At 38.5% G+C, this 25,588-nt stretch overlaps 2 protein-coding genes across 3 annotated transcripts in view; one reads left to right on the forward strand and one right to left on the reverse strand.

Annotated features, from left to right (window-relative positions):
- The window catches only part of LOC139812034 (serine-enriched protein), a 43,509-nt gene extending 20,674 nt beyond the window's left edge, over positions 1-22,835 (reverse strand). For both annotated transcript variants that reach the window (XM_071776656.1, XM_071776655.1), the window contains exon 1: positions 22,184-22,835. The gene's annotated coding sequence lies outside the window, so the exon portion shown is untranslated. The remainder of the gene's footprint in view (positions 1-22,183) is intronic.
- Fz2 (frizzled 2) overlaps positions 18,506-25,588 on the forward strand; it is a 76,343-nt gene continuing 69,260 nt past the window's right edge. Inside the window, exon 1 of the mRNA XM_071776648.1 lies at positions 18,506-18,973. The gene's annotated coding sequence lies outside the window, so the exon portion shown is untranslated. The remainder of the gene's footprint in view (positions 18,974-25,588) is intronic.

A 25,588-nucleotide genomic window follows, 5' to 3' on the forward strand; every position in this document is an offset into this window, starting at 1 on the left:
GTGTCGTAGCATCATTGACCGCGATCACAAATACCGAGATGTGATTATTACTCGCGAATGTGTTAGCCTAGTTGTTAACCTACATGATAAGTGATTAATTCTCGCGATCAATAATCCGTAAGTGTACTCTATGAGTTGTGTGAGTGCTACAAAAATATACCTAAGGAGAAACGAAAGAACAAGAGAGGAGACCTTAATTGTCTGCTATACCTAGCAGACTCAGGGAGGCATCGAACGATGGCGGAGTAATCATGAAGTAATTTATTTATTGTTTTATTTGTTACATGCAAAATTAAATAATCGCAATTATTCCATGCTATAATTATTTCTTGAAATATTAATTATTTGTTGTAACTTGGATATATTTGTGTTTTACAGTTCAACGTAGTTTATGTTACAATTCCGCGTATCGGTGACTGATAAATTATATTTTTAATTTTAATTTGAAATATTGAACCTATAAAAAATGAAATTTATAGATCCATTGTTTTAAAGTGGATGAACTAAAAAAGATTAGAATCAGTATTTAATTCTGAAATGCAATATATGTATACATGCAACATATACAAAGTTATAAATTACATTTAGAAGTATAAATAAACAAGTTTATAGGAAATATTTTATAGATAGAATAAGTTTATTGTTAATGAAAAAAAAAACATAAATGATAGGTAGAAGTTTTCGTAAAAAATTGTTTTCATATTTGATGAAAATATTATCATCTTTTTTACCAAACACTAACTCTATTACAAATAAAATTGGGAAATGTGATTGAGAGAGAACACCATGATAATATATATAATAAAAATATGGTTTATTTATGGGCAATTGTTTGATATCAAATACGTTATAATTAATTAAATTTTGGAGGGATTTATTACTTAAACAAATAGTGAAAAATATGAGAGAAAAAATTATAACTAATAAAATACTGAGACTTTAAAAATATAAAACTTTTAGTCAAGTTATTTCATGGTATTCAAGTGTTATGGGCACAAAAATTGGAGCAAGTCTTATTTATGTATATTATATTTATGTGAAATAAAAAAATTAACTAATGTTCAAATTATAGTAGGAAAAAAGAATTAGTATATATTATGTGTTGCTTTATTTCTTCTTTTTAAACATTTTTTAATTTGAGATCTACGTTTGATCTTTCAGGATTAGATATTACATAAGTTGGTGCAAGAGAAAGCAGTGTTATTATTTTTTTAATACATACATATAAGCATAAATAAAAAAGACCGATAATACGTTACAGTGGTACATCCCAATTAATATATTTTACGAAATCCAATAATTATTATTTGCATTAATTTTTATAATGCGCCAATTTTGTTCTAATCTTTTATAGCACATCCATATTTATTGATATCTTATATTATCTGAAACAAAAAATCTGATAAAACAAAATGTACAATGTAAAATCTAATAAAAATTTCCGCGATATATATGTAATACATCGAATTGAATAATTTGCGTATAACAATTAAAATTTTCTATTAATAATAAACTTGCCAATATCAGCTAATTGCTATAATGTATTTAGTTTTAGCATCTGTTATACATAAAAAATCAAAATATAAAAATTAGTTGAGTAATAAAAATCTACATAAAATAAAATGGTACTCAAATAAAATCAATGATGTCAATGACATACATCATTGATATTTCCGTATCAAGATTTTCAATTTTAATTGATCGTTAAAATATGCACTAAAATGCACTATTAAAATATGCAGTGATTGTGGGATATACCATATAATCTAACTTAAAAATGATAGTTACGAATGATTAATAATTTAAGATCAAGATTAGACCGATTATTGCTAATGCAGCTCCGTTAGATAAGGATTAATCTACAGACTAAAATCCGCGCAAGTAGAGTTTGCGCTACATCATTAGACTGCAATGCGCGATGTCGGTAATGCTCAAGCGTTTTTCCTACCAAAGTCACGGCTGACACATAATATTGCGTAAATTATAACGGACAGATCTTAATGATTCTGTAGAACAAGAACCAATGATGATTGTTTGCAACCCTGTGAATTTATTCCCTTAATCGTCAACGTAGTGCCGCGTTTGTCGCGATGGAAATTGCGAGGAATAGCGATAGGTAAAAGAGAGACGAGATAGAGACGAAAGACCAGGAGAAAATGTCTCATATAGGATTTTCTCAGAACAGATCGGTCTAACAGAAGAGGCCTATCAGACGTGGAGAATCGTTTTGCATAATAGATTCCGTACTGCTTGCATGCTAGTGCAAATAGAAACGAATTCCTCGGCGCATTCGACGTAACAATCGAATCGGTAATCAAGCCGGCCTCGATAATCGAATCAAACCGGGTACACGTGTAATTGAAATTTCACAGTCGACCAGCGCAAATACCATGGCGCGCAGCCATTCTTCGAAATTACGCCACCAAATTTCGTTTTGCTTGTCGGCGACATCGATCAGCAGGATGAGTTACGCTCGCGGGAATTCCAATTGTAAACGTGTTCGATTTAAAGACTAATATGGAATACAAGGGTCAATAAATGGTAATGGAATACTAACCAAGGAAGCATTTGTCGGATATCCGAAAATGAGACCGGGGAATGATGATTTTCTATAACTTAATTAATTTTTTACATCAATTGCCCTAGTAATTAAATCTTAAATTAAATTTATATTAAACTGAGCGTTATTTTACATTAACAAAAAACAAAGCTCGGTACATTTACACTTATTATATTTTTAAATTTCACTCACATTTTAACTTTTAATGTTAATTAATTGCCAGTAAAAAAAGTTAATGAGAAAATTTATTGTTTTATTATTGGGAAAGATATTGTTGAAACAGTCGGTATAATTACAATAAGTAATTTTTGGCTATCGATTTTGCAGAATTTTAAAAACGAGGCAAAAGTAATAAGTAGAACAGTAAACCCGTCGTTTTTTTCTTTTATTTCTTAATAATCCTAGTAATCGAAGCGAAACAATTGAAATATCGAGTAATTCAAGAAACAACGAGTATTCTTGATTAATTAATTAATTACGATAGGGCAGGATGGATACTCAATTATCACAACACTCGCGATGGAATGTTTTATTTCCGAGGATAGAATCGATATCGGTCCAGTTCGGCGTAAAAATAAATAACCGACGCGGCAGGTTTGGACGTAAAAGAAAACAAAGCAACAGAAGCGGTGGCGAGACTGGCGAGTCGCTCTTCGACCTCGCTGTCGCCTCCTTCGTGCAAATTGACCCTAGCAAAGAAATCTTCTCTCGCTTTTCTTCCGCTTCTATGTGCCTCCGAGCGTCACCCACTCTCAGCATAGCTTTATCCCGTGAATCCATAAAGTGTGCGCGTCCGGAAAATAAATGCAATATCTATTGCGATTCTCTCTAATAACCACAATAGCTATAGCAAACGATCGTCTCGACAACCAATGTTTCGAAGCTCGAATAATTTTCTATAGCAGAATACTTTGTTCTTAGTGTGCACCTGACGATTACGAGAATAACGGTAAGCAGACTCAATACATAACAACAAGTGTATTGTAATATTGATTATTGTAATTACGCTAAATATCCCAATTTATCTATATCTATGTTATACAGAAATATTAAATACTAAACTATCTTTATTGCTTATCCCCGCAAGGTTTGCAAGGCGTTTTTTCTTAGGAACGTTACCTAAACCTCCACAATGCTACCCTTCTCCTGTCACTTTAACCCTTTGGACCAACGGTACGGTTTAAATGTCTCTTCCGAAAGACGGAGCCCAGTTTCCATCTAGGGATACCTTCTCTCCGCTAGATGGGGGGGGGAGGGCAGCGTTTTTCTTGAGAAAATTCTCAGTGGCCTAGCGGGATTTGAACCCAGCTATTGCAACCTGCTCCGGATTACGAATCTGGCGCTCTACCCACTAGACCAGCCGTCTCCCCTTTATACAGAAATATTAATAAAAATAATATATTTTTTAATTTTTTATTGGAAAACCGACGTGCACATGTAGAGAAATATAACGTTAGGTACTTGTAAAAATAAGAGAAAAAGATTTTATAAAATTGGGTCCAAAATCTTCTTTTGAATACATCCATCTATGAATATATCTATTCGCTCCATTCATGTTTTATATCTGTCTAAAATTGTAACAATTATGATTATTATTAATGAAAATTATTTTACATTTTACACGTTCTGCATTACGGTTTTTTAAGCTGCAATTTAGTCAGGTTGTATCGTTGCATCACAAAGAATCTAATATGACTTGCATCAAAAAGTTTAAAATATGTTTAATACAATTGCAGTAATATAAAATAAAAACAGTTTTGCAAATTAGTATTTAAAGCACACATTTGCAAGATGGCCTTTCACGTTCTCCATGCATTAGCGGCTATCACTTCAATGAGATATGAATTTCGGGATTAAATCGCAAATTTTCTGTCCGTGCCTTTTACTCATCTTACGTTCGGCAACATCTGACACCCTGTCCGTTTCTCTTCCCTACTTATTACGATGTAAACACAAAACTTGCATCATGGAAAAGAGGCAAATGACGCAGCGACAACGTGTATACGTACCTTATGAACGTGCACGTTGAGGTTTTTTTTTTTCAAAGACGGGACATAGGGAATGCGTAATACGCCGGACAATACTCGACACGCTTTCCAGTGACTTCACTTACATTCACACATAGGCCGCGCCATTATCTTTTCAAGAACGTCCACTTTGTACCGTTTGTGCGACCCGCCTCTACCGGAGTGACTCGCCCTTCGTAGATACGAAAGGCTTAATTCTTCATTGGAGAACCGGCGCGCACGTGCGCGTGCAGTGCGCGAATTTCGCATCGACGACGATTAATCAAACGGGAAACTGGTTTTAATCCTCGCGCGCTTGCCGGATAATACATCATCCGTTTATGACTTTCAAGTGTCAAAACTGCGTGCGCAGTAAACACAAGAATATAATTTATGTACGATGACAAAACTAGCTTTTTACGCTGTTAAAAATAAAAATAAAAATCATGCGATAATTAATTCTATTTAAAAAAAAAACCTATGACAGGAAGCAAATGTCTTCATAAAGATATGCCACGTCCGTTTTTAATTTCGCAACGAGGCGTACGCGGAATGACACGGCGACGCAATCGACTAAATTTCGCGTGCACCGCGCGCGAAAATTACGCGTGTTACGCGACACGAGAGAGGATCGTCCGTGACATATGAACAATGGTCCATAATGCAAAATAAACGCGGGCACCGTCGGCTCGACAGCCGAGTGTATCTCGAAAACGGACGAGGCGTTCCGCGCATATAATATTCGGCGGCACGCTATTGTGGCCGCTAATGGAGAGTTGAGCGGAAGGGGGACGACAGGAGAGAAGGGGCTAGTGGAGGAATATCGACGTGTATTTCCGCTTACGCGTCAACGCGACGGGCGTCGCCGGCGCCCCTCGCTCTCTGGAAGCTGGTGCTAGAGCGTCAGAGAGCTCGGGCTCTCATAGAGCTTGTGGAGAGAGAGCAGAGCGTTCGGTCCCACAGGATATAGGCGCTCACATGCGAATCCGCTTGTCATGACGAACACGAACACGCGCGCGCGCGCGCCGAGGTTCTATCTATCTCTCCCTCTCCGTGTCCCCTTCCGCGTTCTACCGCGGCCATTATGCCGGCGTGAATGGAGTCCGCGTTCGAGTACGAGATTCGAATCGGCGCGGCGCGGCGCAGCACCCCGGTCCACCGTCGACACTTCGCCTCTGTTCGAGTTGTCAATGGAAAGAGGGGCCCACCGCGCGCTGGGGAGAGACGCGGGAACCAACGCCTCTCGACAATGGAGGCTCGCAGTATACGTCGGGGCTAAGCTTTTTTTCTTTCCGCGGTGGCTCCTGTGCCGCTGTCACTCTCACGACTGACACTGACGTCGTACTTCAAGGAAAGAGGTATCGACGTAGGCTGAAGATCGAAATAACGCGGGCCACGACGCGTCGGAGACGCGATATGCATCATCGCGCGATACAGGCACAAACTTATACGAACCCCAAGTATTCACTAGTCGGTTCATATAACTGCGACAACCGCCGGTGCCAAATCTCCATGAGATTTTCAGGAGAGATCTTTGAGCCCGCGGCAAAGCGGATTATGCTCGTCCGCGATGAAGAATCTTTCATAACAGCGTTTTTTTACCTGTTGCTGAAACGAGTGCACTGTATTGAATTCCGTGACGCACTTTTTATTCTTACGCGGTACCTAATGCTCGCAGGATTACTGGATATATACTTTCTACGATACTTTTCAATTTATCACAATATCATCGAGTTTGAAATTAAATTTCTGTTGAAACAAAGTCCGTCAAGATTTAAAACGAAAAAAAAAATTTTTTATTATCTATATCCGCTCTATCTAATTTGACAAGAAATCGCTTTCTTTTATTCTATTATCGTTACGTTTCGTATCTTGAATGAATACTCGTCGATCGCGAGAAGAACCGAATTGCGCCGACAATCGGACGGCGAGAGCAACACAAATTTCATCCCAAGTTCGTGGATTAAATCGCTTGCGCTATTCCGCCCTTGAGTTAATCCGATTATTTTCTTTGATTCGCGATTGCTCGCAGGCACGCACACCAGATTACCCTCCGATCGTTCTGTCGAGAGCGATTCGCGTCGCTCGTGACGTCACGAGGGACGGTACGCGTACTCGGTCCTTCGATCTCGAGAAGCAGATTCGAAACGTGATTGCGGGTTGCTGGCGGTCGCTTCGGTTCGTGCGCGTCCAACTACCGAAACGTACGAAACGATAACGGAGAGTGACTTCGACCCCCGCGGCGACCAATTACACGCGAGGGGTCCGAAGAAATGCCGGGGGTTCACTGGCGTGCGCCAGCGTTTTATAACGGAAAAATTGCTACCTCGTTTTGACCTTTCCGTTTTGAACGGCTCCCGTAGCCTAGTTGAATATGCGCGGACAATCGCATACTCCGCTGGCGTAAGCGTTTATTTTATGTCGAGAGCTTTATCATGCCGAGGCTTTGCCGACAGTCATCTGTGCTTTCCATAAAGATGCGACAAATTGAAACTATGCATATGTGTTATGTATACCAGATTGTCAGAGAGGTTCGAAAATATTTCAACCCCCCAAATCAATTTACAATACTTGCGTTATATTACATTTTACTCTTTCTCTCTCTTTCTTTCTCTCTTTCGCCAAAGTTAAAATTGAAATTAAAATTAGGACGTAAATTAAATTTACAACAATGATGATACATACAATTATATGAACCTTTTATAATTTATAACTTATAACACATATGATTTAGCTCATTCCAGGCTTTTATCGTTCCATGAATAATCGTTCATTATATGTTATTTGTCCTCTGTCCAATATAATTATTATTATTATCGTTATCGCATCGCACGTGTACACGTTCATTCCACAGCATTCGTTTGATCAATAATTCGATCATGTTTTTTCGCTCACGGCTAAAGGAAATTTTTTTTATAGAGTATGGAGTGGGTGGGAAGATAGTATCCACATGATTTCAAGGAAACGACATTCTCTGTCGTAATTCTCGCTTCGAAGCTGCCGGGTAAAACCACTAATGCCGCTTCCATTATAACGTCACATTCGATTTGGCATACCGCTTTGGTGGCGAGCACCCTCTCCCATGGGACGAGTCGAGGTTCGCAGAAGGAGAGGTAGAGAGAACTCTGTTATGTATATCGAGACTCAAATTTCCGTGGCGTAATACCAAGACCACGCATACAATATCGGCCCTCATTTGCATTCATTAGATTAAAAGTAACCGCATCGCTACCCATGACTTATCTTCGACTCTATGAAGACGAAAGTACGAGTCCATGTTACAATTTAAACAATTTTTTTTAAATAATATTAAAATGATATTAAGACTTGAGTTAATATTATAATTTTATGAATAAGTAAAAAAAAATTTAATATAATTAGCATCGTATTAAATGTGTATATAAACATAAAGTGTATTTATAAAAAGAATTAATTTTTCAATTTTAATAAAAAGAGATTTTTACCATTTTGTGCAGAATTATTATAAAATATTCGAATGATAGAGAGATTTAAGCAACACATTTTTTCAGCGATTCAATTTTCTCTGATTTTCTTTCATCTCGCATTCTCGATTTTTCGACTATATGGTCTATATCTATCAAACGGACCGCGCGCGGTGAAGTCATGTGATATTGCAGCGTATGCGAGTTCTTCGAAAAGGATCCAGCGATCCCATTTCACACGGATGACATTTAATGCTCATGCGAACTGCAGAAGAGTGATTCGAAGAAAACAGCTTCAAAGGAGAATAAATGAAGCTTCGTGGATTACGATCCTAAAAAAGGGGGAAAAATATGAGCAAGGCACAAAAAGAAAGTACAAGGAGGTAAAAAAGAAAGTAAGAGGAGAGAAGAGGAAAAACGAGGGTGTGAATGAGAAATATGAGGAAAAGAGGGATGCGATGAGGGAATGATCGCATGATAGAAAAGAAGCACCTATTTATGAAACGTTCCTCCTATCGCAAAATGTTGAGAAAGTGGCGCAAAGCGAGGTTGTCGGAGCGCACGTGTCCTTTAATCCTTTAATCCTTTGCCCTGCGAAGACTCCCCTTTCTCGAACGTTGCAGCCGCAGCTGTGAACTTTGAAGACGGCGACATGTCGACATTAAAACGAATATGAATTGGAGAACAAGATGAACGAGATTTTTCATCTTACGTAGACTCTCTTAGCGTTTGCGTCGCGGAATTACTAACACGGGATTTAAAACTGAAGAAGAACGCTACACATTTTATTTGCGGAATCAGAAGATAATTTGCAAAATAATTTGATCTCGATTTTTAATTAATACGGTAAAAATAGTTTACAATGTTTAATTTAACGGAATATATTAATGATATATTAAATAAATTTAATAATGATTCCGTCTAATAATGCGTTTTAATAATTGGGTTTTTCTAATGTACACAAATGAGAATATATTTTTATTTTCAATAGACTAATATAACGTAATGTCATGACATAATCTTGATATTAAACTAATTTACCTTTTGACAAGTGTATTATCAACATCCTCATATACACTTTAATTAAGTTCATAAAAACAAAACAAATAACTTCCGTCGCCAGTATATAATTCAAAAAACAGTCGTTTTCGTTCGACCCAACTGGCCAAAATCAATATATTAATAATAACTTGCACAACGTTTCGACCGAATTCTGGTCCTTTTCAAGTGCGTTTCCCGTAATCTATCCGCAAATCGCGCATACAAGAATCAATTACGCCGCTGACGTCGTGTCTTGACTACATCATGCAAACGCAAAGCTAAAAAAAAGTCAACGGTTTACAAAAATAATAGTAATCTCGCGATAGTCAAAAAGGTAAAAACAATTACGTTAAAATTAGATCACAATAATTATAAATTAAAAGACTTACATAGAGCTGTGTCGCGCGAAAATAGAAACATCGCAAGCCATATCCAAGATCACGTGCGAACAGTATCAAAAACGTACTGAAATTATCGACCTACACAATCAACAAATGACAAGCCGTGTTCAAATGTAAAACAAACAGAACTGAAACAAAAGGTGCAGACTAAGTGACACCTATAATGCGGTTGTAAATAGTCGACAGATTTTCTGTGTCTTTTTGGAGATTAATTGTGCAATTGTACTTCTTAATAGAAAATATCTCAGAGATTTCTCTTTTCTTAAATTGTTTCTTCTTATATAAAATCTCCGGTTGATGCCAATTAAAGTCGTGATTATGTGTGAGACGGTGCTTACTAACCACCGAATGATTATCGATATTTTTCCTAATATCGATAATCCATAAATTCTATAAATGTTCTTTAATGCGCGTTTCTAGGTGTCTACGTTGGGGAGTCCATTATACAATATGGCTAATTTTTTGCATAACATCTTAGAAAAATCTGTTCCTAAACCTAAGTCTTTTATTAAAGATGGTTGGTCCTTCGTAGAATTGATTAGAGACGTAAGGGTGGAAGAGAATGATGTGTTGATTTCTTTAGATGTCACTTCTCTTTTCACTAATATACCTAAAGACCTTGTTCTAATTGCCATTGAAAGGAGGTGGAATTATATCTCCACAAAAACTAGCCTCAGTCTTCCTCATTTCTTGCGGGCTGTGGACCTAATTCTTAGCTCTACCAGTTTTACATTTAATGGCCAGATTTATGAACAAATCTTCGGCAGTCCGATGGGGTCCCCTCTTTCTCCTATTTTAGCGGACATGGTTATGGAGGACTTGGAGACGCATTGTTTGCAGCTGCTTAGTTTTGCTATAAGTTTTTTTATAGTAAAAGATACGTAGATGACATTTTCGCGATTGTTCCTAAGTCGGGAATTAATAAGTTACTAGACGTTTTTAACAGTTATTACACGAGATTAAAATTCACATATGAAATAGAAAATAACTCTTCATTAAGTTTTCTTGACACCACAGTGAATCGAGAAGGAAGTGTATTGGTCACAAATTGGTTTCGTAAACCCACTTTCTTAGGACGACATATAAATTATTTTTCGAACCACCCTTTTAAATATAAAATTAATATCATACGTAATCTTGTTGACCAGGCGATCCTTTTGTCTGACGCACGTTTTCACAATTCTAACATAACAGAAATAAAAAAGATTCTCTTAAATAATTGTTACCCAATGAGATTGATTAATAGATACGTTAATGTCCGACTTAAAGAACTAAAGAAACGTAGTAATAATAGTAATAACTCTGGCAGTGACAGTGTAGCTCGAGATCCTCGAAAATTTATCACTGTACCTTATGTTAAAGGTCTAAGTGGTAATGTTAGCCGTACAATGCGTGACGCTAATTTTAGAGTTTTTCATACAATCCCGAAGAAATTAGATTGCATTATTAGGAAAGGGAAAGACAAGCTACCGAATCTTAAACAGACCGAGCTGGTATACAAGATTTATTGTGCAAATTGTAATGTTACATACATACATTAGTCAAACAAAACGACACAAAGAACATTTATGCGATATTAGGAAAAATGTCGATAATCATTCAGTGGTTAGTAAGCACCGTCTCACACATAATCACGACTTTAATTGGCATCAACCGGAGATTTTATATAAGGAGAAACAATTTAAGAAAAGAGAAATTTCTGAGATGTTTTTTATTAAGAAGTACGATTGCACAATTAATCTCCAAAAAGACACAGAAAATCTGCCGGCTATTTACAACCGCATTATAGGTGGCACTTAGTCTGCACCTTTTGTTTCAGTTCTGTTCGTTTTACATTTGAATACGGCTTGTCATTTGTTGATTGTGTAGGTAATTTCAGTACGTTTTTGATTGTCATACTGTTCGCACGTGCTCTTAAATATGGCTTGCTCTTAAATATGTTTCTATTTTCGACACAGCTCTCATATTTTGTCTCAAGACGCACAAGATATGTAAGCCTTTTAATTTATAATTATTGTGATCTAATTTTAACGTAATTGTTTTTACCTTTTTGACTATCGCGAGATTACTATTATTTTTGTAAACCGTTGACTTTTTTAGCTTTGCATGATGTAGTCAGGACCCGACGTCAGCAGCGTAATTGATTCTTTTATGCGGATAGATCGAAACGTTGTGCAGGTTATTATTAATATATTGATTTTGGCCAGTTGGGTCGAACAAAAACGACTGTTTTTTAAGTTTATAAAAGTTTTAAATAATAAAAATAATGAATCGTGAATATTGTTTCGAAATTGATTTATTGCGAGAATTGTATCTTGTATCCAAATATTCATACTTTATCAGCATGCAAATAAATAATGGTAAGAAATGTGCACTTCGACAACGAAGAATCGCATAAAACACGCATATACATTCGGAATCATGCACATACGCAAAGTATTTGCATGCGTAATACAAGGACTCAGTATCCGACTTAAATACAAGACTGAGAGAAAAGACTAACATGAATAAAGCCGTGGTTTTTCTCTGTAATTAAAAATTATGCAGTCGTCGCGTCGCCCTCGTGTGTCAAAGCGTGCGGCTTCGTTAATACATTCAGCTGTGACTTTGGTCTTATGAGGCACAAGAAAGTCTTGTGCTTATTTCTCCGTTTTTTTTTCCATTTTCATGCCATCCTTTTTGTTCGGTTCTCTTTAATCGCGCAAACCATCAGGAACTTTTCTGATTCCTTCTCGTTAGGAAATGAATAATGCTTTCATGTAGAAATTATATTGCGCATAGTAACACTTTATACTTTTTAAATAAAACATTTAAAGTTTTCACTGGAAACTTTTAAACGACGTCGTTTGAAGTTTCTCTGGTATGTACAATAGCGATTCTTAGGAAAATACATTTTCTTAAAAAACAAAAATACATTTTCTATTTTGTTAAGAATTTTATTATTCTACAAGTAATAACTTTATAAGTTTAGTTTGTTATCTTTACACTTACATTTGTAGCACTTATTTGAAAACGAAAACAACACTTCACGATTCATTAGTTTCACAAAACCTTTATGAACTTAATTAAAGTGTATGAGGATTACGTTAGTCTATTTAAAATAAATATAATCTCATTTACACTGAAAAAAAATAGGTACTTAGATCCAAGAAAATATTTTTTTACGTAGTACCAATGGCTTATTTACTTACTATAATCACATATTTATTTAGAATTAGATATTTTTACTTAATTTAAATAAATTATTATTTTTACTTAATTTAAGTAAAGATATCTAATTCTAAATAAATATGTGATTATATTAAGTAAATAACCCATTGGAACTATATGAAAAAATATTTTCTTGGATCTAAGCATTTTTTTTCAGTGTATGTCTATTCAAAAATTTTTTTTAATTGCGCCTTTTAAAAAAAATTGTCAGATGTATGACGGAATCATTCTTAAATGATGTTTTTTACACATTAATACAATAAAATAAGCTAATTTAAATCCACTAAATTGTCACTAAATTAATTAAAGACCGTTGAGAATTCTGAAATAAAGTTGTATAGAAAAAAGCACCACCCGGATGTTGGAGTTGACGATTTAACGAGCCGTTTCCACAATCTAAAATCATGCTACGGGGGCAAGTCTCGCGTTTCTTTTTTCATAGCTCTGTCTCTCCACGACAAGGCTGGAATAACAAACAGTCTGAAGAAGACGATCCCGGATCATGGATTATTTTCCGGCGTCGCCATAAAACTGTCTAGAACATCGTCTACCGATCGTCACCCTCCAGCCCCAGCACACGCTGCTCGATACGTAATACGCTATGTCGCTTGTCATACGATGCTTACGAGAAAAAATAACAAACGGTCACTTTGCGTATGTGTCTCCTTTTTCAACATGCATGCAATAAAGCTTTATCTGGGAATGACAAAATTATTTAACAACATAAAGAGATTCGCGATTATTGCAGATTAATAAAGAAACTTAAAAAATTGAAACAAATGTTTACACACACACACACACACACACAATATTTAAGAATTCTGCGAATGCATATAGTATTAATTTTGTAATATTCTTTAAGCTAATTGTTAGTAAAATTACATCGCAATAATTGCCGCTCGTAATGACTCGATCGAGATAATCAATAAAGCGATTTGCGCAGCCATTGTGTTTCATTATCATCCGTTACAATAGCGTTCCACGTGCAACACACAGCATACTATGACTTACAACTTTGCGAGGTGACAGAATGTTTACACACCTCGAGCGTATATTGAAGGTAAACGAGAAGCTCGATTAAGCCCGTTACTCGTGCAATCGATAGATTAACTTCCCGTTCCTAGAAAAGGAAAATAACGTCACAGCAACAAAAACGAAAAATAAAATAAAATATAATAGATCTTTTCGTGCAAATTTTATCGTTAATTTTACCACACTGATAACAGTGCAACAAAACTATAGGTTGTACGATACCTTATCGCATGCCCTAATTGCTTGCTATCAGCGACTAGCGCAACGGACGACCTATATCGACGTACGCTTACTTGCAATTTTCCACTTTAATGAAATTTGCCACTTCAATAAGCCACTTCATACGATCCACATTTACAGCGACTTAAATTTAGGTACCTGTTGAGGACACTCTTCCATTGTCGAAGTGCATCGAGGAACGCACTTTGCGAAATGAAATCAAGCGACAAAACAAAAATAGTCTAACGTGCGATGCAAAAATAGAAGAAAATATAACGTGTTTATTAGACAGTATTTATTAAACGTAAGAAAACTTTACTCTATCACTGCAGATTAATATAATATGATAACCTTACAAAACAAGCTTAAATTGTTATTGGAGTTTATGATTAAAATCGCATTTTTATAGCATCACGCAGCAAAATCGATTTAACAGTAATGCAACTAATTGACTGTTTCTCTCATCGGGAGCAAATAATTAATTTTGACGGCTGCGTAAATTTGCAACATGTAATTCCGGGCGAGACGCAATTTGTATGCGCGAAATGTTATGCCGACTGCGTCGATTAATAACTATCGGTCGTGCCGCGATTTCCGGGCGGACGCTAATTTCCGCGATGAAGGAAAAACTCTCGTATTGCGAGAGAACTCCGATACGCGCGCGACTCCTCGACCCTTCTACGGGCAATCGTTATATAATGTTTCGCCTTAATTGCGGATTCGAACCCTAGCCGTCCGCGCCGCGGGGCGGCCGCGTCGGCCGCTGCCGGATGATACACTTTTAATTGCATCCAGATTTACAATTCAGATTTGTCAGACTCAAATCGGTCGCCTGTCCCTCGCGCACACATCCTAAATTCGCCCGAGTGCATGAGGGCAAAATATGACACATTGCGTGCGACCGTAAGCGCGTAGCTTTCAATCGATGGATTCACTGGGAAAAAGAATGGCTTGATGAAAGCGCGATACATTTACGTGGATATTGTAACAAATATTGTTCCATTGGATATCCTCGCGCTCTCCGAAAACGAAAACACAATACGAAACCGATAGGAAAACCGTTTGATATTAAATCACTCTATCAGTTTGATATAAACAAAAATGGAATGCTTGTAAAAGAATATATCTTTTCCTAACGCGAGCGTGAAATGGGCCGCTTTTCGCGCTTGTTAGGAAAAATAGTATGAACAACTCGTGGGAAGAGTGGTCGAGCCTAAATGAGTGTGATGGTCGCACTCGCTCAACTTCACGCTCATTCAGAATCGACCACCTTTCCCACTAGTTGTACAATATACTATTTCGTGTTATATAAGGCAAAAATATATCTTCGATGACCCTCTTTAAGTAATTGTAAATATCCTCGAATATGATTCTAAAATATTTCTCTTTATTGCGTGAAATTATTCCTGCTGTTATATAATGTAAAACCCATTTTATCATACATGAGAAATACATGTGTCTTCTGCGTTCACATGTGTGACTATAACGTCGATGTTTCTCTAGACAACAACGCCGGCTTTTCGACTTTGTGTCCAGAGAATATAGCAGGAAAGTTCGCGGCACGCGAAAGAGAAAACCACGTTTATTACTTGAGACCTGAACTTTCTATAATCATTTTAGAGCTATCCCGTTGTGCTCGGCTCTTCCCGAAGATTTAGAAAAATCTCTTTGGTAGGATAGATCCAATTTGTTGGCTATAAATAAAACGAGAGCAGAATTTTTCTATTTTTTTTCTTTAAATATAAATTATCGTAGAAGTGACGGATCTTTGAACAAATCTACGTTCATGCAAGATGCGATAAAAAAAATAGATCTGTAGCTAATAACTGTCTCAACGAAACTTTTTTACAAAATATCGCGAAACGAATGGCGGACGTTGAAACGACACTATTCTCGGCCGCCTTTCTTATCGCTTCCCCAATATGCTCAACACACGCTACCGTCCTCCCGATAAGATGGCAAGCAAGAAGCGCAAGCAAGAGGCGCACCGCGCCGGATAGAAACTCGATCGAGTGGCCGATTCTCCTTTTGAAGGAGGCGCCGCCGACCGCGCTTCTTCATCATCGCGGTACATTCTCTCCTTTTCTTTCCAGTACGTTGGCAGTGTAACGGGGAGTCAAAGACGTTCTCGATGGGTGTTGCCATGACACCGTGAAACCTGCATCCCACATCGAAATCTCTCTTCGAACTCCCGCACATTTTTCCCCTGCGGCGTTTTTCTCCTGAGAAAACCTATAGGGGTCCTTGGTTCGGATTCGATAGGCATCTTAAACGCGCGAGGATAACGCATCGTCAAATTGTACACGTATGAATTGTACACATTCGTTGAATTATGTATCTACAGAGAATGTTTCCGCATTATAAATGCAAATGTTCACAACAATGTTGAATTGTTCTCGAAAACTAGACAATGCAGCTCACTATACAATTGCTGAATTACTTGCCAAGCTAGAGTGTATACTGTTCCATTAGGCGAAACCTGCCGCTATTATCATTCACGGTTTAAAGGATGCTGCTTAATTCTTTCTGGCACGAGCTCGCGAGAGCGAGCTTGGTACCCATTTGAAAATGCAACCTGGCCGCGTTCCAGCAATTCCTCCGATTCTCTTTTCTGTCTCTCGACAGTCTCGACTTTTACTGCAGGACGACGTACTTCTCCTCGCCGTTTCCCTTTTCGTCCGCCGTTCGATGCATTTTACAATTGCTTCCGTAGCAATCTGAATCTGTTTGATCGCTATGGAGCTTTATCCACTATATTTACGCTTCGCCTATCGTGATTTATCGATGTCAATCTTATTTTTATCGCGGTTACGCAGTTTGAGTGGATCGATCGAGCTGCTCCGTCCAAGCTGCTGCTACGGTCAAAGCAGCGTTGTTAAAACTATCTTTAAGCTGGCGCAATCAACGCCTTTCACGCGGTTATTCGTTGTACAAGTTTGCTGAACAACTTCTGTCGATGGAAATTTCGCTGTAGCGCAACAGTTAATATCGATCGGTATATACCTAATAAAATATTATCTACAACCCAATTAAAATACTAATAAATAAATTAATACATTATACATTGAAATATACAGTTTTAATATAAACGATTCACGTTCTTAACTGTTTATCACCTAACAAGTTTTTGCCTATTTCCATTCGCAGAAATTCGCAGGTTTATTTAGAGAGCCATAAACGTTTACATAATCTTCAACATGTTTCGAACCACGTTAGCGTATTTTATCGCGGTCGTGCCAATAAGTTTCAAGCCTATTCCAGCGGTCAAACTTAACCGCGAGCCATTTCGTACCTGAGAAAATTTATCTCTGCTCCGGCAAAACATATTTGTAAGGAACGCCGCGGAATGAATCTCTAGATTTTTCTCTATTATGAAAATGTGCCGAAGCGCGCGTTGAAATTTACGACTGCGGAAATTTACCGGAATGAGCAGCCTGTCGGCCAACCTTTCCGGACGATAAATTCCTTGGACTTTATCCAGCCACGTTTATCCGTGATTGTCTTACGCATAGTTTGTTCTACTTTAGTTTACTCTTTCGCCGCTCCGTTGGTTCCTTACCGTTTCTCCGGCATCGTGCGTCACCGGAGACGCAATATTTCGTCGCGCTAACCCTCGAGTGAAGTAGAACGACCTGAAACAAATTCCGCCATCTCAGGTCGCACCTCTACCGAGCGCGGGGCCTGATAGAAAAACTCAATCTCCATTCTTTATCTATACTAAAAGCAAAGGTATAGTCTGTAAAAGGGTAGTACATCGTAAATTTAGGTTTATCGACTCGTATTGCATCAAGACAAAAGTAAAAGATATATAGACTGTAAGTTAAATAATGTAGAAACTTTAAGTAATATACGCGTTATATCTAAAGTGAAATATAAGGCTGTGTAATATAGGAAAAAATTAATTTTTTTTCTTTATGGCGCTAATTTATTGGCGCAAGAACAGCTTTGTGCCACAGTAAAACGTACTGATTGCATACATTAGGTATCCAACTGAATGCCAAAACCGGATATTCGAGAGTTTTACTCCGGAAAACGTGTACGCGATTCGTTCGCGAGCCGTGTGTGCGTGTGTATACCCTTTCGCAAGATTCTCTAAAAAATTATCATCTCTAAAACGATGCGCTCCTCGCGCGAACGATTGTAATACACCTTCGAGAGGGATGCACGCTCCGCGATCCCTCTCGCAAAGGGGTCGAACGGAGAAACGAGAGAGGGCGGAACGCGGTCCCCGGAAAAAAGCTCGCCGACGTATACCGGCGAAGAAGAAGTACACACGGAGCCGGCAAACGCGCGCGAAAAAGAAATTCCCATTACTTTGGCCCCGGCGACGTCTACAACCCTGCCGCCTGCGTCTTCCTCTTCTTCCGTTTCCTGCTCGGCGCCCGGCCCCCGGCCCCCGCGCGCCGCGCCGCCTGGCACCCTCGCCTCCTCCGACTCGTCGTCGTCATCCTTCTCCGCCGGTTTCCCCCCAGTCCCCCCCCTAGATGAGAGGGGATGAGGAAGGACCTGGCGATGCACGCATGTGCCAGGGCCATTCTATCGATTTCTCTGTTTCGCGTGGTAGTCACCGGGAGGCGTCCCCGGTGTGTCGCGCCGTGTTATCCCGCCGTACTATACGCGCCACCCAAAACAGCCTAGCTACGTACGGTCGTCGCCACCAAATTCCCTTTTCAAGGTTAACCCGTTAACTGTCTCTCGACACCTACGCGCCGAACAAACGCTGCTCGGCTGGTTAGAGCCTAAGCTAGCCACCCCTGCCCTTCGCACGACTTTCCTTCTCTCTTTCTCATTCTCATTTTCTCTCTCTATCTCGTTCTCTTTCTCTCTTTCTCTCTTTCTCTTTTTCTCTCTCTCTCTCTCTGTCTCTCTCTTTCTCTCTCTCTTTCTCTCTCTCGTGCTCCGATTGTGCGCCGCGATTGTGCGAGTGACGAAGACAGTTCCCTGAAGGAGTACCGAACCACGTAGACAACACGATCGAGAAGACACTTCGGTTCTCGTGTGAAAGAGTGCGGGCAATTGCAAGTGTCCAGGCACGACCGTAACACGTATCTCTCTTCTCCGGTGAGTAGACCTTCCGATAAAATTCGTTGAAATAGGAATTGAACTGATAATCTCACGATAAGCTCGAACTTTGACAGCAGAGCGACTAGCGGTGATAACTTTTTCGTGTACCCCTGAACAATGACACGCGACAATCAATAAAATATTTTTTTCCGTTTTTATGATACTGACTTCGCCGCAATTATATCAGTTGGAGGATGAAAATAGAGAAATCCAAAATTATCGGTTGATATAAGCCTTCAGAAGTAGACCTCTTTGTACTATGTGACATTTCGTGCTGTGCGATCCTAGCTGTTTGACGAAGACGGCACATTTTTTAGTTGTCACGCATTAGCACTATTAGCGGTTGAAGAATTCCTTTTCGCGCGTGTGACAATATAAATAAGACGGTGATACATAAGTAGTCAGTCCTTGGAATTTGAGTTTGTCTAACGGGTAGCCTTGGTTGTTACTGGTTGAGCAATTTTTATTTAATTACTAGTGAAAGCGCGTTGCTCCAACCTCGAGTTTATTTTTGTTATGGCAAGGAAAACGTGTATATTTTTCTCGTATAACTAATAATACGTTATTAAAAGTTTTTAGCAATATGAGTAGCAGTAAATTGAAACCCATATTCACAAATAATATCAGAAATCAAATTATTTATTATTTTTGCTTTATTTGCATTATATCTAAAAAATGTTTATATTTTTTCATATGAATATGAATTCATATTTAAATAAACATCATATTTATAACTACCTTCAGTATTTGCAGATATTTCTGTTTAAAGATAAAAAAGTATAACTTAATTAATTTGAATTTTAATATGTGTATATAAAATGTCGATATAAAAATGTATGGATATCAATTCTTGGTTTAGCCCGTCCAACACATTATATTTTACGCTCACTAAATTTATTTCGTATTTATTGCTTATTGCTAGTATATTATCCATTCACAAATTGACATAAACACACCTTTTTACATATGGGACTTTACAAACTGCTACTGCACCGAGTTCATTTACATTTTGACTGCGCATCAAGAGATAGAGAATGTCTTTTTAACTGACGCGGCTTAACGGCGTCATTAATAACAAAGTTCTCGCCGTATTCAACCGTTGTACAATGGCACGCGCGCGACAATCTTTCTCGGCAAATCCCGTTATAAATGCGAGGCTGTAAACGCAGCTGAGAACGATGTTGGCCGACAATATCGCCATCGCCTGGTTTTTTTCACGGCAATTTTCTTCTTCCTTCTCATCCGCGATAAGCGCCATTTTATCTTTCGCCGCGCGCGGATAATTCAAAGGACCATCTCAGTCTTTTAAGGATTACGGGCGCGTGGTTATCAGCGGCGAGCGGGCGATGCATTCAAAAACGTGCAGCGAGTAATCCTCAAACTTGTTAAGTACGTGAATCGCAAGTTCCGAAAGAAACTCCTTCTCCCTCTCTTTCTCTCGCTTTTACTCGTCTCCTCTTCCCGAACTGATCCGAGCTTTCCGCGCTTGCACCATCGTTCATTTACCCACTCTTTTAACACCCCCGCCTCTCGCACTCTCATACGCACATACGTGAAAAGCTCGATCTCAGTGCTGGGTAATTCGAGAGCAATTTGAATTGACGTGCCGCGCCGCTAGAGGAAAGTAATTACAGAGTGACGAGCTACACTCGGCGAGAGAACTGCGGACCTCTCCGCCGGGATTGTACGATACGTGTTACCTGTCCGCTTGTGTATGCGTAATCTATGCGAAAAGCACACGTGTGTCCGTGTAGCTTGCGCGTATATCGCAGTTTGCGGTAACGTTAATTAAAATTACTATGCAAATTAGACGGAAACCAGGCGACGAGACGTGTGCGAGAACCGGAACGGATAGTATAGGAAGTAACGAAAGGCCAAGTCCCTCCTCGGGAAAGCGCGGAGGAGCTCGGCGGCGGCGGCGGCGGTCGTTAACGTTTTTACTGGCTCGTCTACAAATTTCGGTGTACGATAAGCAGCGGCTCTTAAACAGCAGCGCGGCACAGATAAAAAGGCGTCTTTATCTTCTGCGTACCCTGCCGTAGTGTAATTTAATTATACCAATTTTCTTCATTATTATTAGATGGATGCTTATCTCTCGCTTGATAATTTTAAATAGTACATGTCAGTTATTATCAGCTATATATTAATAAATGTAGAGCTATATTTTATTAGATATTATATCGCGTGAAGAAAAATAGCTTTTTCTTATCAATGTTATGTAATATTTTAATTAAGTGAGATTATTATGCGCGCAAAAAATTATAAGTAAAATTATTTGAAATCTTGCGAATATATAAAGAGTCGTCTACAGTAGGTGTAGTAAGCCATGAGCCGTAAGAAACTGACCAATCATAGTCGATTATTTTCCTCACATTCGACTGTGATTAGTCAATTTCTTACGGCTTAAGGCTTACTACGTCTATTGCAGACAAATTCTAAATCCTAGTAAAATAGATTTTTTACAACTACAATTTAGGAATAACAACAGATGTATCGTGGAATTATTATGTAACGACTATGATTAAATATCGTCCTTGTAGGCAGGTCATGCGTTTCTATCTTCTCCGTCTTTAGCTTTTTAATTTGATTCTTATCCAGAATCCAAGAATGTAGGAATGTTATACCGATCCGGCGACTCGTGGCCGCCATTGATTTCGTGGAACGAAATGATCCCTCTCCGCCAATTCGAGTACTCGCAAGAGAGGAATGCACCTTCTCGCTAGATTGAGAGGAAGCATCGCGATTCCCGTAGCGAGCGACGCACGAGGCACGAGGGTAAGCTTCACCCTCGAGGCATGTGCGCGTGGGGTAGGCGAATTGATCGCGTTGGGGTAGAATCATCCATCACCGAGTGACAGTCCCGAGCTACCTACCTACCATATCCCGCCATCTCCCCTCATCCTCTCTTGTCCTGTCCTGCTTCTCCTTCGGTAAGAGGAATGGACAGAAGCAGGGTGGTGGCGTAGGAAGGGTGATTGTAACCGAGGTGGCAAGGAGGGGGGGAGAGAGGGTGGTAAACGGTGGCGGCCTCCAGCGACGAGCGACGAAGCAAGCAACCCTCTCGACAATGCTCAAGCTGATCCCACGAGGGACAACGCGTGTCCCTCTTCGTCTCCCAACGATGCCGGGTGTTTCTTCTCCCAATTCAATGCCATCTACTACTACTCGCTTTTATTCCTGTCGACTCCTTCGCAACGAGCTGCTTACCTTAATCGCCGCACTCTCGCCCTTCGCATTCTTCGTGCTCCGTCTCCGTGATGCTTAATCCTGCAGCGTTTTCGCGAGCTGTTACGACGAGCTGAACGAGTAGTTGCGCTGAGTACTGCATGGTATCAACACTTTCCACATTTATTAACGGCACTCGGCCGTTTATCGCTTGTATTATGAACGCTTCTATATCCGCTCATTTACACGGCATTTACATTACCAGGTCATTAGTAATACGCTATAACGCATAGTACATTTTGATACGTTCCAATATCACCTAATGAACTATTGAACTAATTATTTCACTGCGTCACGTATATAATTTCGATGTTACAGTATTCCAAAAGTAGCGTTTCAGTACATAAAGTGTATTTTCTTGATAAATCCTAAGTGCATATGTCGATCAGTGACATTTTGAAGACACATTAGGTACTCTTTACTCATGAACAACGTGTTATCGTCGCCCAATCTTTGCGAGCGTTGCGACGCTTTCTTTTTTTAAAGAGATGCAAATGCAAGGAATCCAAGCGCAGCCAAACGGTTTCGCCATGTATTATGTACCACTTGACATTTGGCAAATGATGAATATTCAACCGGCTTCCGCGACGAGCGATCCCGCGAAAGAACGATAATAACGTTACTGTATCATCGAGCTCGCGGTGCATTACTCAGCGACGGGTAATCGCATCAGCGATTCCGGCTCGACCCCTCCGGCTGCGCCTCCTTGCCCTGCGCCGCCTCAATTTTCTCGATCACGCGACACAAAGGACGGAAATCAATAATACGGTGAAGTTTCTATTTCGGGCCGGCCGTTCATTCTTGACCGGAAAATTTCCGATTTCCGTATTTCCTTATTAAAAAAGCTACAGGACTTAATACGGATAACTTGCTATCAATTTGGGGCTAAAAATTATCACAAAAATAATTCAGTCATATCATTTTCAATTATCCATCTTTAAATTTTCCTCATTCAATTTTTATATCGATTACCGAACTAAGCTATATTTAAAAACTTGAAATATATGCTTGAAATATATTCTTTATTCCACGGTGATTGCACGATATATTAATAATTTTGCGATCCTCGAATTGTCATGTAACGGGGACTGACTGATCGCGCGCCCTTCTCCCGGATATGACACTTCGGAAGAAGCCACGGATATTAGATACGTGCCGCCGCGCGCCGTCAGTCCTGCGCTCCTATAATCTTAAAGCAATATTTGCGCTGCGCGCACTCAAATCTGCCCGGGGGCAATATCATGCGTTCTGCCTCCACCATGTTGCTGCCTACTGTTCGCGAATACCAATGATTTTCACATATGTGGTTAGTGCGTAATTGAACCGTGTACTATATAAAGCATCCCAGAGTATTAGCGCGGAAAATAACTTAGGAGCTATCCTCTAAATATCGATACGAAATTAGCGCTACATCAAATAATCGATAAGGTCTAGTAAATGCTACAAACATTTATCCGTAATTGAAATTAAATGTTAAATTGAATATTACGATGAAGATATCAATTCGATAGCTATAGTGCCATTAACATAGTCTTTATGATCAAAGAATCCAAATAAAAGAGGATATTTTGAATTTATCTTGCCACATGATGGTACACGTGCTATAATCAATAAGAGCTTATCTGATTATTTTGCGTCAATAGTGCGCCACTAATTACATCCTTGGCGCTTGACTGTATAAAGTGAAGAGGAGGTGCAGTTTTAGTACGTTGACAGCAGGAGACACGGAGGCGTTTATTACGCGGTGGGCGTGGGAGGCACATGTGCGTTTTACATATATACGTCTCAATTATGCTCCATTCGCTCTCCGATAATAAATTTAGAAACTGCTCGCGTGCAAGAGCAGGGTCATTCTCGATGATATTTGCGACGTTTGATGTGAACCTCATCTGTTCATAAATCGTGGGTACGTTACTTTCAGATACCGTAATTTTATAACCGTATTTGAATTGTTCAGATACATTCACTATGTATCTGAACAATTGAGATACGGTTACGGTATCTGAAAGACGGTATTGCATGCAGAAACTCCCTATTATTTATTTTCTCGTGTATATTATTTTGATATACATATAAAACACTTGTATGATTATGGAATATTAAATAGAAATATCACACACACACAAATGAAATATTAAACATAAAAGCAAATAAATTTTCATAAATTCTTTCATTATTCGTATAGCATTATTAATATACTTGCGTTCTATGTTCATACACATTAATATTTTCTATCTATCTTATAAAATCAGTAAACAAAAGACCATTTAATCCTATATTCCTACGTTGCGTCGACTCCACCGTGCACAGCATAGAGAAACAAGGTGGTAGGTAAAAATAAGCAACATAAAAAAATATACAATATATATATTTCTGTATATTATTCTGTCTACCTGTCACAATGAAGTTTCATAGGGGATGTTCATAACACGGAATTTTTATAACAATGCTGAAATAAATAATTCAGTAAATATCAACGTATCTACTCGCGAAGCTAAATTGTTATACAGCACTGTGTTTTGATTTCCGCGAAAATAATTACCCTTTCATTAGCCTTTTATTAATTTATTAATTTAAACAGTTACACTATATAATAAAACAATTGGCGCAACAGTCTCGACAAAAATTTTCTCGACAGCACATTTTTCAGCTTGCGTTTTTATCCACTTTTACTCGACATCATCACTTGTTCCGTTTTAATTTGATTGATTCCACCGGTTCATTCGGTTGAATTCGACATAATATCGCGTCGATAACGCGTGCGAGGCAACCTGTTCAATCGCCCTATGAGAAGCTCTTTTGAGGTTAACGCTATGCGTGGTACATACGAGGTGAGAGAGCATTGTGATCTCGTAATGGACCAATATTTGCGATATGTACGCGGGAGGGTTACCGCGGCTTATACTCGCAACCCTTGCAGGTTATACACCGTACCACTGGAATTTAATGAAATAATTACGAGCTACTTCTCTGCATGGAGGACTAAATGACCGTTTTTTAAATATATTTTACTCTCCATTTTACTCTCCATGTAATATAAAAAAAAATAAAATTCTAAATATTATGTATAAAATTATATTTTGACCATGAGAATTTTTCATAATTATATTAATATCGAATATTTAAAATACGAATATATAATTCCGCATAAATTTTATATTTTCGACAGGTTTATAAAGACTGTAAATGTTTCATTGCGATTTGCAAAAGCTACAAACGCAAACATTTTAGCTTTTCAGTTAAAATATTAAAATTTTACGTTTTAATTACAAGAAATAATAATATTATAATTTTCTCAAAATTTTCTAACTCACCATTTATGTGACGCAATATTAGGATGTGTCAGGAAAAACGAACGTGTGAAAGTGCATGCCTGTGCTCGTATAA

Source organism: Temnothorax longispinosus, chromosome 4 (assembly GCF_030848805.1).
Source record: "Temnothorax longispinosus isolate EJ_2023e chromosome 4, Tlon_JGU_v1, whole genome shotgun sequence".
NCBI lineage: Eukaryota > Metazoa > Arthropoda > Insecta > Hymenoptera > Formicidae > Temnothorax > Temnothorax longispinosus.